Below are 15,717 nucleotides of genomic sequence, written 5' to 3'. Positions count from 1 at the left end.
ACAGCTTGCAGAGTCATCAGCACACTTTCACTGCAAGGGTTTTGAATTCTTGGGAAATCTTTTCAGCATATTTTATAAACAATCTGTTTAGATGTGTTATGATACCAACCTCTGAAGCAAGTGAGGTTTGAGCCTGGGTCTTTTAACTCAGAGGTAAGGACACTACCACTGTGCCACAAGAGACATACGAAGGAAATCTGTTTCAATAATGGTCAATTTTAAATGGGGCTTCCAATTGCACTTTCCAACTGCAAACTTCATATTAATTAAATGTCTTACGGGACCATTGGACATCTAATACCTGCTGTTATTAAAAACACAACAGAACTATAATCAACATTTTCTCAATATTTAATTCTTTAAGCAGCATGTCCAATCTCTTGTGCACATTGTGAGGGTAGATGGAGATGGAGGGAGGCAATTATCTGAGTACAATAATGAACAGAAATTTATCTTGGTCGTTAAAGTGTGTTTTTGTAATGGTAGAAATTTAACCATGAATGCTGAGATATTCCAGAATGATCTATTGAATGAGCTGGTGTGTGGGATAACCTGAAGTGATTCTGTTGCTCCAGCTGTCATGTTATGACCAATATTCAAACAGATCCTATGATCATATTTAGGTTTCAACTCTTCTCAAAGAGAAAATTTAACAAGCAAATTGTTAATGGCAGTTAACTTATAAACAGAAGAATTACAATTGAATTACTATGTTAACTGTATGCAGTAGTGTCTTTCAGCTACATTTGGTGATTGCTGCTAAAATGAGTTGACAATTTGCCAGAAAGCTAGCATTGCGTTTAACCCATACTGTTATTTTAAAAGTCTGCTGCAATGAAAAACCTGCTTGTAAAATTGTATTTTTCAAGTAAACAGAAATCTTATCTTGTTTGCGAGATCCAGAATCCACAGGAGTTAGTTAAATAAGGGTACAAAGGGAAGTGAAGCTAAAGGAGGAAAATTGAGTTGGACTCCAAATAAGCCGTGATCTCGCTGAATTTTGGCACAGATTCAAGGGGATTATGGTCTACTCCTGGCCATATCTTCCAGGTAAACTAGAATATTAGATTTATTTATTAAACAGATACTGTATTCAAACATAGTAGCAGCAGCAGATTTTTTAAAAAGCAATTATAAAGCAATATTTTGTCTAAAAAGTAACAATTCAAAGGCTAATTAATGCCTCTAATTTAGTTCCAAAAAATTATGAGAACCACTATAGGTGCCTCACATTACTATCCTCAAGCACAATTCACTTGTGACTTCAGCACTTGTAGGTTATTAAATCAGCCCACTCATGCAACATGAATTACACATCGTTGCTGCTCATCATGTATTCTTGCATAAAGTGTAAGTCTTAAACAAAAACAGAAAATGCCGGAACACTTAGCAAGTCAGGACAGACAGAAAGTTATGTCTCAAATGTTTTTTGAAATTTTTTTTATTATTGAAAAAGGAAAAAATTTGTTTTTGAATATTACGAAATACAAAAATAAGCAATTCAAACCAATGTAAGAAAAATCCCACTAATAACATGGATAAATAAATAACAACTAATAACTAACTTTAAAAAAAAGGAAAATCATAATAATAATGATAATAATGATAACACAGCTCGATGAAACAAAGCAATAGCCCTCCACCATTGAGCGCATAAGTTTTATACATATGCATATGTTCATAATTTCTCCGCTCTGGATAACAGATTCATTAAACAGAATTGCTATGGCTACATAAAAGCTCTCATTAGTATGGTGAACAAATCTGTACCTAAGTCGTCCAAAAAGGACTGCCACGTCTTATAAAAATTCTCAGTTTTATGGTGCACCAAACTCCTAAGAAAGTTTAAGGGGATGTGCCCCATGACTGGTTTACGCCAGCCCAATAGCTCCGGAGGATTTTCAGATACCCATCCTAACAGAATGTTCTTTCTTGCACAAAAAGTGAGGATACTGCAAAGCCTTTTTTTGTGTGCATCTAATGGAAGTAATTTAATAAGGCCAAGAAGAAGAGATACTGGATCCATCTCTACCTCCATCCCCAAGACCTTTTCTGTTTCACCTACCACAGCGCTCCAGTATGCCCACAGTCTGTCACAGGAGCAGAGACAATGAGTCATTTAACATTTAGGACACATTGGAGATACTCCCACTTTACATTTTGAAAGGCGTTCTGGAGCCAAGTGGACCCTGTGGAGAACCTTCAATTGCAAGGCATAGGTCCTGTTACACATTGAGATCCTCCTTGCATTTTCCCAGATATCCTCCCATACTTCAGAAAAGATCTCAATGTCCAGCTCCCTCTCCCGTACCTTACAGAGCTGTTCAGACTCGTCCTAGGGACCCTCTCCCAGTAGGTAATAGACATTGCTGACAGAAAGTATGTTCTCAGCACTCAGCACACTCTTCTCCGTGTCAGATCTATAAGAATCAGTTAAAAGTGTGATCTCTTTTTGTATGAAGTTTCTAATTGACAAAACGGAAGAGGTCCCTACTGGGTAACTTATATTTCTGAGCTAACTGGTCAAAAGACATCAGTTTATCCCCCTTGACTAAATCATCCCGGCAAACATGCCCCTAGCTGCTCATAGTTTAAACTCAGAAGCCATCAACCCCTGCTGAAAACCTGGCATACCAACTATGGGTGTGAAAAATGATGTTTTGGCAATATTGCCCTCACTCTGATGCATTGCCCTCCACGCCTTGACAGTATTAATAACTATTGGGCTATGACAATATTCCTTAACTGTCCTCATTTTGTCCAAGAACAGCAAGCTAGTAAGGGGGCATCTTGTCTGAGATATTTCGATGCCCAACCAAAGTGAGTGAGGGTCACTCCGGGCCTAGTCACTCACCTAAGATAGTAACGAGCATAAGTGACAGTTTTTGATATCTGGGAGGTTCACTCCTCCCAGTCTGTGAGGTAGCTGCAGTTTAGTCAGTTTAATTAGGGATCACTTGTGATACCAGATAAAGGAGCTGAACCAGCCATTTAGTCTTCTAAATATTTGCTTAGTAAGATGCAGAGGAAATATTCGCATAGGATACAGCAGACGGAGACAATGTTCATTTTAATGAGGTCTATCCGACTTTGCCAAGAGATTGGAAGTACTTTCCATTTTCGATGGTCCTGCTTGATTCTATCAAATAAATGGGCAAAATCGGTTTTAAATAGCTGATCAAAGACAGGAGTAATGACTATACCTAAGTAGAGAAAGCCCTCCTGCAACCATCTAAAGGGAAATTGAGATTCGCATTCTCGGAAGATCACCCATGGGCATGGCCCCTGATTTCACAAAGTTGATCCTAAACCCAAAAAGCCACCAAATAAATTAATACATAGTATCAGGTGAGGCACCAAAACTGTTGGGTTTGATAAAAAGACAAGAACGTCACCGCATACAGTACGATCTTAAGTAACTTTGTCCCCACTTCTGGAGCGGACATATTGGGATGTCTATGTATTGCCTCTGCCAGGCTTTCTCTACTTAGGTATAGTCACCAATGTGGAAAGCAACCACGATAAGGGACAGCCTTGTCGACTGCCTCTAAGAATATTGAAATTGCTTGACCGCACATCATTGGTGAGAAACCCGGCAAGAAGGCCACTATACAAAAACCTTTAACCATCCAATAAAGACCTTGCCCTGGCCAAACTGCTTTCAAGTATAAAAAAAAGATATGTCCACTTAACCCGTTCAAATGCCTTCTCTGCATCTAGAGATCACTAATCCCTGTATTAATCGCTGTTGACATACTTGGATCATATTAAGTAACCTCCTGACATTATTCAATAATCTGTGACCTTTTATAAACCCCATCAGATCCTCCTTAATGATGGAGGGCAGCACAGTTTCTAGTCTTAGTGCAAGAGCCTTAGATAGGATTTTGAAATTGACATTCAGGAGTGAGATGGGCCTTTAGGAAGCACCGTCCTCCAGGGCCTTTTCTTTTTTAAGGATGAGAGATGTTTGCCTCTCTTAGAGATGGTGGAGGAGGCCATGACTGTGTGAATCGTTAAACATACTAAGCATCCGTCCTGACAACATATACTTATAACTTCCTTATGGAACTCACTGGGGAGCCCATCAGTACCAGGCGCTTTTCTGTTCTAAAGCTGCCTCTCAGCATCCTGCACCTCTTGCACTGACAACGGGGCATTAAGGAGAGATTCTGGTTCGGGGTCACACCTGGAAAATCCAAATTCTTAAAAAAAGACTCCATCTTCGCCCGCCCATCCTCACAACTTTCAGATTGGTATAGTTCAGAGTAAAATTTCTGAAATACTAGATTAATCCTTTCAGAATCATGGGTTAAATTTCCAGTATCTTCCCTGATCGAGGTAATGGCTTGGGGAGCACTCCTTTTCCTGGCAAGGTATGCTACGTACTTGCCCGGCTTATCCCCATGCTACAACAACCATTGTTTTGCAAATCTAAGCTCCCTCTTAGCTGCCTGTGTGAGCATGGTGTTCAGTGTGGACCGAAACACTGTGATCATCTGCAGTTTAGCCAATGAAGGCCTATCAAAGTACGCCTTTTCAGCTCCCTTCAGACATGTCTCGAGCAAGCATTGCTGCTCACCCTTCTCCTGTTTCTTCCTGGCAGAATAGGAAATAACTAAACCCCTAGCATAGGCTTTCGCAGTTTCCCAGAGAATGGATGGATTACTGGCCGAGCCTGAATTAATGTCAAAAAAAGCCCTAAATTCAGTAGAAAAGAATTCAGTAAACTTTCTATCCTTAAGGATGAAGGGGCCCAGTCACCAATACCTCAAACCTGCCATAGCATCTTTACTCTAGACCATTAGATACACTGGAGCGTGATCAGAAATAGTGATTTTGCCAATCGTACATGACATCACTGAGCCCACATGTGCTGCGTGAGTCAAAAAGCTATCAATCCTGGTATGGCATTGGTGTGGATTCGAGAGAAACAAAATCCCTGCCAGTCGGGTGACGGCACCTCCAAACATCTACCAGTCCTAGTTCAACACACAAATCCCTTAATTGCTTAGATCGCGAAGATGATATCAGGGGCCTTTGGGCAATGTGTTCACCGTAGGATCTATTCGACAATTGAAATCCCCCACTACAATAATATGCTGAGATGCAAGGTTAACAAATCTAGCAAGTGCATCTGTCAAGAACTTAAGAGGGTGGGCTGGGGGACAACAAACATTTAAGATCCCGTATTCTTTCCATGTATCAGAGCTTTAAGGATTATAAATCTCCTGTATGTGTCTTTAATACATTCTTCCTAATAAGTATGGACACCCTCTACTCCTCATATTGGAAAATGAGAAATAAACCCAGTCATATCCATTCTGTTGCAGTTTCAAATGCTCTGCATCATCTAGGTGTGTTTCTTGCAATAAAGCAACATCCACCCTTTCCTTTTTAAGATTGGAGAGTACCTTATTTCTCTTGACCGGCAAGTGACTCCCCTTAATGTTCCAGGTATACCACTTGAACATATCCTTAGTCGTAACCTTCCATAGCACCATTTAGGACTCCAGAAACACAGAACTCAAACTACATATCAATGCAAGAAAATTCACAAAACCCAAAAACTACATAAACTAAAATAACTACAGCCAACAAATTTACAAAACTTACAAAAACTATATACACCAAAAACAAAATCAAAAAGTCACCAAGGGCACTGAGTAGAGGAGGTTACCCCCCATTCAAAGGGGGCACCTACACATCCCACAACCCTACTAACCTTCCCAAACATCCTCTCAACTCCTACCAACTAGGGCCATGCTACATAGACTGGCAACCTGGTAGGAAATAACAAACAAAAACAAGATTAGTGCTATAAACAAGTTAGTTAAAAATAAATATGTCATCCATCCCTTGGTATAACTTAGCTTAGAGATTAAAGATAATACTCTGTCCACCCTGAGCACAATTTAATGCAACTTATTACCAACAGAAAGGAGACTCCACCACGTCCTCTTGAAAGAAGAACAAACTCAAACAGCTCTGTCCTCTCTGTTATTCAATCGCCCGATTTAAGTCAGGGTGTCCACAAAGTTCCTCGTGTTCTCTGGCAAATCAAATAAATATATAGATCCATTATGAATGATCCGAAGCACTGCAAGATATCTTAAAGAGTACTGGATCCCAAGCTCTCTCAATCTCTTCTTGACACCATCGTGGAACTTCCTTTTCTGGATCACCGCCACCGAGAAATCTTGAAATAACATGATCTTGGAGCCCCACACACCAACGCTCTCAGATCCTTCCCCTGGGCTCTGGAAGTGTCTGAACTCTCTGCTTGTCTTTATAATGCTGGAACCTTACTAGGACAGGACAAGGGCACTGGTCCATTCCTGGCTTTCATGCTGCGACCTTGTGGGCTCTCTCGATCTTTATCCTTCCCTTTTCAGAATCCAAACTAAGGAATTTCGGGAACCACTTCTCAAAGAACTCCACCAGTCACTCACCTTCAGTCCTCTCCGGTATGCCAACAATGCGCGATTCTTTCTTCCACCCCTGTTTTTGAGATGATCCACCAGATCCAACAAACCACGGACCTGTGTTTTCAGGGCTTCAATTTGGCTCTTGGTGGAGTCAGTCTCTGCCTCTACCCCTGTGGCTCGGCACTCGAGTTCATCAGGCCTGTTCCCCAAGTCTTGCAGCATAGCAGATACAGGAGCCAGCTTCTCCTCAATTTTTTTCCTGGATCTGCATCCCCAGGACCTCGCGAGATTAAGCCAGTTCCTCAACAAAGGCCTGGTGAGTAAGCAAGCCTGCAGCTTCAGAGGGCTGGACCATGGCACCGCCCCCGGGCGAGCTTCCTCCTTTCTTTAGCATTCTCCTGCAGTAAAAACAAAGGTTGGTAACTTTTTCAGGTTCTCTAGCTCTTTACTGTGTTTTTACTCACAGTAACATGGATGAGACGGGTTCCAGCTCTTTCCTGTCAATGTTGTGGCACGGAGCCCAGTAAACACAATCCTAGCAAAATGCCACCATCTTGGACCCACCATGTTTGAAATGTTAACATCTTACTTTCTTTAAAGGTGACAATTGATTTGTTGCATGTTTCAAGCATTTTCTATTTTTATTCCCATATAGACACACACAATCCCACACTCACAAATGCACCCCCTCACAGACTTAAGACACTCTGCACTCATTATACACACACTTTCTCACACTCACAACCCCCACCCCAGACAGACAGACAAAGACCCACATGCACATATATATTTTGTGTGGTGAATTTGTACTTGCAGAGTTACATTGCACTTTGCTCAAAAACTGCATACATTCATGTTGAACTCTGAGCTCAAAAACTGCATGAATTTATGTAAAACTCTGTTATCTCACTTTTTTAGATTAGAATCAATCTAAACATCAGGTCATAGACAGAGAACACAGGGGGCCAACACCTTCAACATATTGTCTAGCTATCACCATTGTCAACAGCTAACCCGAGAATGCAACTTTAAAAAAAAAGGTTTTGTGATTTACACATGAAAGAAGTGAAACTATCACTGTATTCTAACAGATGAAAGGCTTAACAGACAATCAATCTTTCAATGTATAATTTCAGTTAGATGAAGGAGCGTCACTCCGAAAGCTAGTGTGCTTCCAATTAAACCTGTTGGACTATAACCTGGTGTTGTGTGATTTTTAACTTTGTACACCCCAGTCCAACACCGGCATCTCCGAATCTATGAAAATGCTTGACAAAATAATTTACTAACTACTACTAATTAACTGTTCCAATATAGTAATATCCCATAAACATACCTTTGACAAAGGCAAATTCCATGAAATAGATTGTCTCACGTGCAATTTTAGCAGCAGGAAGAGATCCCCTGCTTTTAGCTGTAACAGAGAGAGAAATAAAAAGCTTCCATATCTCATTTCAAGACCCCAGCAACTGCTACTGAAGGCCAAAACTAAAAAAAATCCTGGTTCTGTGGGAAGTTGACCCCACTAATTCAGGCTACTTCTATTGTTCCAACTTAAATAAAAGGCTTCATAAGCTGTTTACTTTAATGAGGGAAGATTGATTCAGTGCCAATCCTCCCTCATAGACCTCTCTCTACATTGCGTGCACCTTGTGTCACAGTAGCTTGCTCCAACATGTGCTCCTTTATGATTTATCTCTCCATCAAGAATCCCAACAAACCCTCCCTGAACTCATTTCCTCTCACTATTGTCAGATCCCTGCCAGACCTTTTACTCCAGGACCTGAAATATTGGAATTGCTTGCCGTCCCAGCAGTGACTACAACTTTTAATGCAGTTGGGACTGCACAAGTTTTTTGTTTTATTTATTAATTTTGAGTGATGTGGACGTCACTGGCTGGGCCAGCATTTATTACCGATCCTAGTTGTCCTTGAGAAGGTGGTGGTGAGCTGCCTTCTTGAACCCCTGCAATCTAATGCTGTGATTTGACTCACAAAGCCTTTAGGGAAGGAATTCCAGAATTTTGACTCAGCGATAATGAAGGAACAGTGATACATTTCCAAGTCAGGATGGTGAGTCGCTTAGAGAGGAACTTGAAAGTGGTAGTGTTCCCATGTATCTGCTGCCCTGGTTCATCGAGATGGAAGTGATCATGGATTTGACAGGTGCTGTCTGAGTGCATCTGGAGATAGTACACCCTGCTGCTGCTGAGTGCTGGTGTTAGGGGGAGTGAATACTTGTGGATGTAGTGTCAATCAAGTGGGCAGCTTTGTCCTGGATGGTGTCAAGCTTCTTGAGTGTTGTTGGGGTTGTATTCATTCAGGCAAGAGGGGAGCATTCCATCATGCTCCTAACTTGTACCTTGTTGATGGTGGATAGGCTTTGGGGAGTCAGGAGGTGAGTTACTTGCCGTAGTGTTCCCAGCATCTGGCCTGTTCTAGTAGCCACTGAGTTTGCGTTGAGTCCAATTGAGTTTCTGTTCAAAGATGTTACAAAGTTAAAAATCGCATAACACTAGGTTATAGTCCAACAGGTTTATTTGGGAGCACTAGTTTTTGAAGTACTGCTCCTTCATCAGATGTTTGTGGAGAATAAGATTGTAGGACACAGAATTTATAGCAAATGTTTACAGTGCGATGTAACAGAAATTATATATTGAAAAGGACCTGGATTGTTTGTTAAGTCTCGCATCTTTTAGAATGGGCATGTTTAGACTGAATCTAATCTAAAAAGGGGAATTACAGAACTCATGCAGATTCATGCAGTTTTTAAGCAAAATAAAATGTAATTCTGCAAGTACAAATTCACCCCACAAACTTATATATGTGTGTGTGTATGTGTGTGTGTATGTGTGCGCACATGCGCGCGCATGTTGGTGTGTGTGTGTGAGTGTGTTGGGCGGAGTATGAGTGTCTATGAGAGAGTGTGTGTATGTGTGTGAGTGTAAGTGTAAAGGTATATGTGTCTGTGAGAGGGTGCGTGTGTGAGTGTAGGAGTGTATGTCTGAGCGTATGAGAGAGAGTACACCCACATGCACACACACATATACGTTTGTGTGGGGTGAATTGGTACTTGCAGAATTACATTTTATTTTGCTCAAAAACTGCAAGAATCCATGTAAGATTCTGTAAATCCATGTTTCAGATTAGAATCAGTCTGAACATTGTGGCACAGTCAGTCTCACACAGGCACCTCACACCCTAAATGCATTATCTGGGCAACATGGCACCTATTGTTAAAGTTCACTTGAGAATGTAACTTTAAGAAAGTTCTGGAATTTACATATTAAAGTACTGAAACCAACATGCCCATTCTAAAATATGAGAGACTTAATAAATAATCCAGGTCTTTTTCAATATATAATTTCAGTTACATCACACTGTAAATATTTATCATAAATTCTGTGTCCTACGATCTTATACTCCACAACCACCTGGTGAAGGAGCAGCACCTGGTGTTATGTGATTTTTAACTTTATACACCCCAGTCCAACACCGGCACCTCCAATTCAATGTTGATAGTGGGGGCTTCAGTAAAGGCTGTGGTTATTGGTGATAGTCATGGCATTAGTGTGGCATAAATGTTACTTGCCACTTGTCAGCCCAAACCTGAATATTGCCTAGATCTTGTTGCATTTGGATATGGACTGCTTCAGTGAGGAGTGGAAGTCCTGTCTCAAGCTATCTAATACTTTTCTGTGAAGGAATCCAGCTGTGAAAGTGATTTTTCAAGAATTGAAAGACTAAAAGGAGGGCCACCTGTCAGAATTCTTCTGCCTGAGGAAGCATGCACTGTGCGCTTGCGACAGGCTCATGGATACCAACACCTTGCAGTATATTGCTGTCTTCTCCCAATAAAAGGCAATTTCTGAAAAAAACAGGAACACACTTCTAAAACTCTTCATGTCACTGAGACACTGATAACAACATTTTATATATAATCATTGCAAGTTGCCACAATCTAATGTTTTTTTTTTACCTATGTCACTAAAACTGAATGCAGGAAGCTGAGTGAAGCTAAAAACAGGAAGTGCCAGAAAACTCTGTAGATCTGACAGCATTTGTGAAAGAAAGAAACAGAGATAACATCTCAAGTCCTAGACTCTTCTTTTGGAGCTGAACGGTTTGGAAAGTATTTATGCTGTTGACAAAGTGAGAGGAAGAACAACTGAAACAGAGCAAAAAACAAAATCATCGGAAAAGAGGGATCCACATGCAAAATAGGTATTAAATGATGGATGACAACAGTTGAAAATAAGTTGATTTCGCTGACAGCAGTTGCATACAAATAAATCACTGGGGAAGGGGGTAAGTGAAATGGAGGACAGTGTTCATGCTCTGCAAACGTTGAACTCAATGTTGAGTCCTTAAAGGCTGTAAAATGCCTCAGCTCAAAATTAGATGATGTTCTCCCAGCTTGCATTAGGCTTGTCTAGAGCACCGCAATATGCCTAAGATGGAAATTTTAGCACAACAGCAGGATGGGTGTTGAAATGGCAAATGACGGAAAATATCAGGACAATTTTTATGGACAGAGCATAAATATTCTGCAAAGCAGTCACCCCCCCATCTTCAGGAAACTGAGTTCTGATCTTAAGATCTAGATTAAGTTTAAAGTGGACAATTTTAGTTTAAAATTAAGACAATTGAATTGCAATAAAGTTACTACCTGGTAGTTCAAAAGAGGTTGACTAGCAAGTGTGCTCACAAATGTTTTGCTGGTTCAGTCTTTTAATGTTATCTATTCCACCTCAAATCCTTAAATGGCTGCAAGGCTGCTGTGAATGACAAGGTTGTTTTATAAATATATGTGAAATATTGTCGTAATTTAGTGATTAACACTTTTCAACTGACAACCCCTCCAGTAATGGTTTCTCATATGTAGCCAAACATGCTGAAATTGGCAGGTTGGAACCTGTTTCCTGATGTGCTGTGATTTTTCCCAGCTTTAAACCCTACCCACTTCCAAACCTAGACATTCCTGTACATTGAAATGCAGACCTTAGAGTCAAGTCATAGTACCCTATGTTTCCTTACCAATTAATAGGAGAAATCACAATGAGTGACAACAATGTTCCTTAAATAACTTCAAAATTGCAATTTGATATCACAACAGTGCCACCACCAGCAGCATCAGCACTATAATATAAATTCAGTTGCAGTGCAATGCTGTTTTGAAGCAGGTGCATTAATCTTAATATGCAGTCATTATATTGCAAGCTTTTTTTCTCTCATATTTACAAATTGAGAAAAAGAAATAACACAATGTGGAAGGCATTCAGTCCATTTATTGAGACATCCACATCTTTATCAATTAGTGTACTGTGTGGGGAGTTCAGTGAGAAGATAGATCAGTGTTAGCAGAATTGAAAATATCAGGGTTATACACCTTTTGCGCCATGGATATACCTCTGCCATAACAGGACATATCTTTGGAATAATCTATTTCTCTCTCTATTTAAAAGCATTTCCAAATGATTGCTGCATTAGCCATGCAGACGGTGCAGACATTTGATTTCCTTTAATTGCGTGGCAGCAGTAGCAGCAGATATAGTAAGAATTTTGTGGTCTTCTCACTTCCCTCAGGTCCTAATGTTATCTGCAGTACTCATGCTGTTTCATATGAATTTTAATGTCAAGACATCTTACACATATTGAAGAGCTTTAATCATCTCAATTCACATTGTCTTTTATGGTTCTGCCATCACACTGACAGCATGGTAACAGCACAGAGTCTTGCAGCTTATTATTCCCACCTGCATTTTGGAAGCTTTTAGCTTCTCTGCTCTTCTCTCATGTATGAATCCAAGACTGAGGGATGGGCAAGCAAACTGTTTTCTATTCTTCAAATGACTTGTCTCCAGAGAGGCACAACCGGATGTAAACAGTTGTGATGATCATTGAGGGACAATTCCAGGGAGAAGCATAATTCAAGTCAAACATAAATTGTGGGAGAAGGAGGAATTGCATTCCACTCACCCCAGTCATAATTTTATGTTTCAAAGAGATATATGGAATATTGTTAGTCAATGCTACCCTTCAGTCAAGCAACCATCACTCTTCTTCATGGAATGGGCTGCAGTCACTACTGAGCTTTGGTACTGCCGGGATTGCAAAAGCTGACAACCTACTAAACTAGTTAGCTGCTCTTAAATGTAGGAATTCTTTCCACTGAAGGAGGGAAATACACCCCCACATGTGTTAAGTGAACCGGCAGATTATACTGGGTAATATAATGTCCACCTGCAGTGTATTATTGACTCAGATCTTTCCAGATTTTTTCTTAAGCAGAACAAAAGTGGTTTATACTGGGATAGCCCAATTTTGGAGTAAAATCTTAGTCTCATTTGATGCTTCTTGATTTGTGAAAATGTACAAGGAGTATGGAATGTACACTGTTAGCAAATTTGTAACCCCTGCTCGATCGTGCCCAGATGATTGATGTTATGCTCGCTGGTGCAATGATCTATTTTTCCAGACCCTCTTTGAATTGATTTGAATTCAGCTACTATAATTTAAGGAAAGGATTTTAGAAAGATTTTACAACTGTTCTGCTTCTATCATACAAGCTCACACTTGTTTATTGTATTTAGAGGCTCTTCGTGGACGTTATATTTCCCAGTATAATCTGCAGGTGGACTGAACACATGTGTAGGTGTATTTCCACCCTTTGGTGGAGATAATTCCTACATTTGAGAGCAGCTGACGAATTTGACAGGTTGTCAGCTTTTGCAGTCCTGGCAGTACTGAAGCTCAGTAGTGACTGCAACCAATCCCATGAAGAAGAATAATGGTTGCTTGACTGAGGTTAATCAGAGCTATTTGGAAAGGGAAGGATTGGACACCATAGGGAGTGAGGCAAAGAAAGAAATGGGTTTTGGAAGCTACGTGAGGGGGGTTGGGGGGGGAGGGTGGAATAGCAGATATGGGTATCCAACTGTAGGAGGCTGCTCAAAGGGCAACGTCCCAAAGGATAGACACTGCTTTCCACCCAATGACACACCAAATTTGGTGAAAACAGGAAGTCTAGTGAGCGCCTTACCCACCTGCTATCTTAAGCAGATAGGGTTGGTTAAGTGGACTGGGTTAATGGTGGAGGGAAGGCAGTGTTGTAATATCACTTTAAAACATACTAATTACCAATAAAGCAGGATGCAGAACATTTTAAAACATCATAGTATTATCAGGCTGAGTCATCCTGGTGTTGTAAACAAGAAATCATCTTTGTCAAAATGATTAGGGTTCTTTGAGGATGTTGCAAGCAGGTGGGTTAAAGTGAAGCCAGTAGTTGCAGTGTATTTGGATTTCCAAAAGCCTTGCAGGAAGATACCACATGAAAGGTTTCTGTGTGAGATAAGAGTTCATGGTATTGGGATTAATATATATTGGCATGATAAAGGATTATCTAAGTATCAAGAAACAGAAAATCAGGATAAATAGTTCATTTTAAACTACACAAATGATAATTTGTGTAGTGCCACAGGACTTCAACAGTGCCTTCCTGACTCAAACTACCCATCCTGGTAAAAATACCCCAAATTGTGGGATTTTCATTCCATGGGTCCAAGTGTGGGATGGAGTAGGACCTGACAACCCAGGAAGCAAAGCATAGATAAATACAGAAGTGAGTGGATGCTGGGTTAGTAGGCCCACCTCGAATCTCTGGAACTTGGCTCCAGTTATCTTAGATGTCTTTGCCCTCTAGCCCTCAACATCACATTCTTCACCCCCATTATACCATCCTCCATGGTCTCTTATATGCCCTATGCAAACTCAATGTTAACTCATAACCCTACGCGTTATTTTGCCCTCATACCATAAGACATAGAAGCAGAAATTGGACCATTAAGCCCATTGAGTCTGCTCCGCTATTCAATCATGGCTGATAAGTTTCTCAACTTCATTTTCCCGCTTTCTCCTCATAACCTTTGATCGACGAATGAGACCATGCCAACACGACAGCCATTCACCCAATATCAATGGGACATCATAAACCAGATAAAATAAAATAAAATTCTAAAAGTTTAAAGCTCTCAATAATGCTTTGGAATTATACATAAGACTATCAGTGCCTCTGGAACCTTATCAAATAATAACCACTGCTTCAAACCAAAGGGCAGTCACCGCTGCTAGAAACATATTGAAAGGTACCCTGGGATCCTGAAGCAACAAAACACTCCTGGTCCAATTGAAACCATCCTGAAAGGTACACACTGCTTTGTATCCCACAAAACAATTAAAATATTCAGGAGAGATGTGGGGAAAGAAATCAACAAATGTATTTTTGAGAGTGTTGTTCAATATAAAGTGATATTGATGTAAATAGTGTGAGCTTAAAGCTTAAGGATTCAACTAGATTAAATGGACACATGAGTTAAACTGCCAATGATTTCCTTCTCTCAGTATTTATGAATTCAGATTCCATCAGAAGGCAGGTATTACCTTGTAATTATTGATTATAGCATTCTAGTTTATAGACAAATTCTCTTCCACTTTGATACTTATAGTACAAAGGGGAGTAATTGATATTCTGCACTCCTCTTTAAAGTAATATCATATTTTTTGCAAGGTTTGTGAAAGTTTGTAGCTCAGGTTGAGGTTTAGGGTGTAGGTTTGCTCGCTGAGCTGTAGGTTTGATATCCAGACATTTCATTACCTCGTTAGGTAACATCATCAGTGGCGACCTCCTGTTTTCTATTTATATCTTTCTCCTGGATGGGGTTCCTGGGGTTTGTGGTGATGTCATTTCCTGTTCGTTTTCTGAGGGGTTGATAAATGGCATCTGGATCGATGTGTTTGTTTATGGCGTTGTGGTTGGAGTGCCAGGCCTCTAGGAATTCTCTGGCATGTCTTTGCTTAGCCTGTCCCAGGATAGATGTGGTGTCCCAGTCGAAATGGTGGTTTTTTTCATCTGTGTGTAGGGCTACGAGGGAGAGAGGGTCGTGTCTTTAAGTGGGTAGCTGGTGTTTGTGTATCCTGGTGGCTAACTTTCTTCCTGTTTGTCCTACGTATGTTTGTGGCAGTCTTTGCATGGAAGTTTTGTAGATGACGTTGGTTTTGTCCATGGGCTGTACTGGGTCTTATAAGTTTGTTAGTTTTTGTTTAAGAGTGTTGGTGGGTTTGTGTGCTACTAGGATTCCGAGGGGTCTCCGTCTGGCTGTCATTTCTGAAACTTTGATGTGTGGTAAGGTGGTTAGAGTTTCTGGCTGTGTTTGGTCTGCTTGTCATGGTTTGTTCTTGAGGAATCTGCGGACTGTATTTTTTGAGTATCCGTTCTTCTTGAATACGT

Source organism: Chiloscyllium plagiosum, chromosome 12 (genome assembly GCF_004010195.1).
Source record: "Chiloscyllium plagiosum isolate BGI_BamShark_2017 chromosome 12, ASM401019v2, whole genome shotgun sequence".
NCBI classification, from domain to species: Eukaryota; Metazoa; Chordata; class Chondrichthyes; order Orectolobiformes; family Hemiscylliidae; genus Chiloscyllium; species Chiloscyllium plagiosum.
Note: the sequence above shows the minus strand (reverse complement) of the source record.